At 36.7% G+C, this 2,594-nt stretch overlaps 1 pseudogene; it reads left to right on the top strand.

Annotated features, from left to right (window-relative positions):
• Positions 1-662: 662 nt before the first annotated feature.
• On the top strand, positions 663-2,326 carry LOC125855868 (bZIP transcription factor 17-like; annotated as a pseudogene).
• Positions 2,327-2,594: the final 268 nt, after the last annotated feature.

The raw sequence follows: 2,594 nt of genomic DNA, 5'->3' as shown, positions 1-2,594 counted from the left end.
AGTTTAGTATTCAACATCTATATCACGTCCAGATTATATCATTGTTTATTTGCTTTGTTCAGTTATATGTTATTTCAGCTTTATTCTATCCTGCATGCTCAGTACCTTTCAAGTACTGATGCATATATTGTGGTACATCTTCTCATGATGTAGGTTCAGGTCTCCATCAGTCAGATAATGCTTGGATCGGTTCCTGATCTTCAGTTCAGCAACATCAGTGGTAAGTCCTCATTTTTCAAGGACTAGTGACATGTTTTATGTTTATCGCTTTTTGTCTTTTAGTTTCAATTTTGCTAGATCTAGTTGGGGCATGTCCCAACATTTCTAGTCAGTTTAGAGGTTTATTTCAGACATAGTTAGATTCAACTTAGTATTTGAGTTTGCTGTTTCTTTTGTAATGAACTCTCAGATTTGATATATTCAATTTTAGTATATGGGCATTCCCCATTACTTTCGTTTTCATGATTTAGCTTCCGCATCAGTTATTATCGTTCTTAGTATGCTCATGCCATTCCAATAGGGTTAGCTTGGGGTCACTTGTGATCCTAGGTCCCGTGTCCGCGTCTCGGGGGTAGCTCGAGGCCTGACATGATTGACCGTACTTTTTATACCCTACACATGACTACAACATACGCAGAAAACGTTAATAATTTTCTATTAAATTTTGGAACATTTATTTCTTGGTTGATGACATCTTTTTTACTGCGTCATTTGATGATATTTTTCAAAAACCTATGGATGATGATGCGTTTCAAATGCCTAATTACCTCCATGACTATCTTGGGTCAGAGCCAGGTTTTGAATCAGATCAAATTCACCCAAATAATATTGGTAAACTTGTGAGTCAACTGATGGAGAGTTTTGACGATTGTTTTGGATATTCAAGTCAACCTTGGGAAATTGTCTTGGGGAAGCTCCGGGCTCGAACCCAGTCCAGATGGACGCTAATTGCTTTTGTCAAGTTGGGAATGAATTGATTGGAAATTTTAGCTATTATGCTCGAAATGTTAAGTTGACATCGGAGGAAATGAGCAATTTTGCTGGCAATCAGGTAGTGGGAGGTATGATGGTTATAGACATGTCATCACCGAGGCTAGTTCATAGTTGGAGCATATCTGGAGTTTTGGATGAAGTGCCTGTTTCGTTGCACCAGGTTTCTACCGATGTCTCTAGGTACTTGAATGTGCCATCTCTGAATTGTAGTTCCAATCTCACAAAAAGGATGAATAATTTGTCAGATTCGAACAAATTGGTAAATTCTTCTTCAAATTTAGGAAATAATTCAGTAAAAGGTGGAGTTTTAGAAAATAAACTCAATGCCAATATAAGTAACTGTAGCTATTTGTTGAAAAGGAAAAAAGGATAGTGAAGACTCTACTAATGTAAGCAAACATAAAAAATCCACTATATTTTCCTTGAGTGACAATGTTAATAATGATGAGGAGGAAGAGAGTATGGCTAGATTAATTAGAAATAAGGAAAGTGTTCACTTGTGAAGGCATAGAAAAAAAACATTCTGTTGAGAAGTTAGAGGCTTAATATATAATACTTCATTCAACAATTCAACATTTGAATGCAAAGATGTCCTATGAAATGGAAGAAAATGTAACTCCAAAGGCACAACTTGGAGAACCTGGTGTACCTCCTCATGTGCCACCAACCCCGGGATGTATCCTCATCCCCCTCTATGGATGTCATATACACACCGTTATATGATGAAACGACGAGGATCAAAAGTTCCATTGGTTCCCATTCCAAAGTTGAAACAACATGCAGTAGCGCCTGCGCCAATAAGTAGCAAGAAGGTGGATAAAAAATAAGAAGAATGAGGTGAAAATAAAGAAGGTTGCTAGTCTTAACTTGCTTGGTGTGTTGTTCTTCATGCTTCTCTTTGGTAGGTTGGTTCCTTTATTGAAAGTGAGATATGGAGGTATGAAGGAACCATTTATGAGTGGGGATTCTTGTGAGTGAGTTTTTCTAAAACATCATGGAAGAGTTTTGACTATTAACGAGCCCAGTAATGGGACTGATTATTCTGGGAAATGCGATGGAATAGATCAGAGTTCACTATGTGGCCGGGGAGGTCAGGGTGAAAGCAATCAGCAAAATACTAATAAGGCTTCAGATGTGTTTTTTTACGTGGATTTAGCTAGTGATCCTATGGCAGCCTCTTTTTATGTCCCGAGGAATGATACACTTGTTAAGATTGAGGGGAACTTGATAATTCAGTCTGTGTTGGCAAGTGAGAAAAGCCATGGCATCTCATGGAAGTGCTCATAAGAAAAATTCAGAGGCAGGAATTCCCAACTGCAATAGTCATTTTTGAGTAAATATTTATAAAAATGACTATTTATTTTCTCAATGGCTCTACATTTCACACTTAGAATGTCATAATCTATAGTTCAATGAGTAGTATTTCTTATATAAATGAATCTTTCTAGTTGAGGATTTATACCTATTTGAGTGCTTTTAAATCAAAAGTACTAGCCTAACAGGTAAGCAAGAAGTGCAAAATCATAATGGTCCCATATAGTTGTTCATCAAAATTTTCTAAAATTTTAGAGGCTTGATGATCTTTATTTATCCAAACTTAA

The sequence above is a fragment of the Solanum stenotomum genome, chromosome 2, assembly GCF_019186545.1.
Source record: "Solanum stenotomum isolate F172 chromosome 2, ASM1918654v1, whole genome shotgun sequence".
Classification (NCBI taxonomy): domain Eukaryota; kingdom Viridiplantae; phylum Streptophyta; class Magnoliopsida; order Solanales; family Solanaceae; genus Solanum; species Solanum stenotomum.
This window is presented reverse-complemented; position numbering and strand designations above follow the sequence as displayed.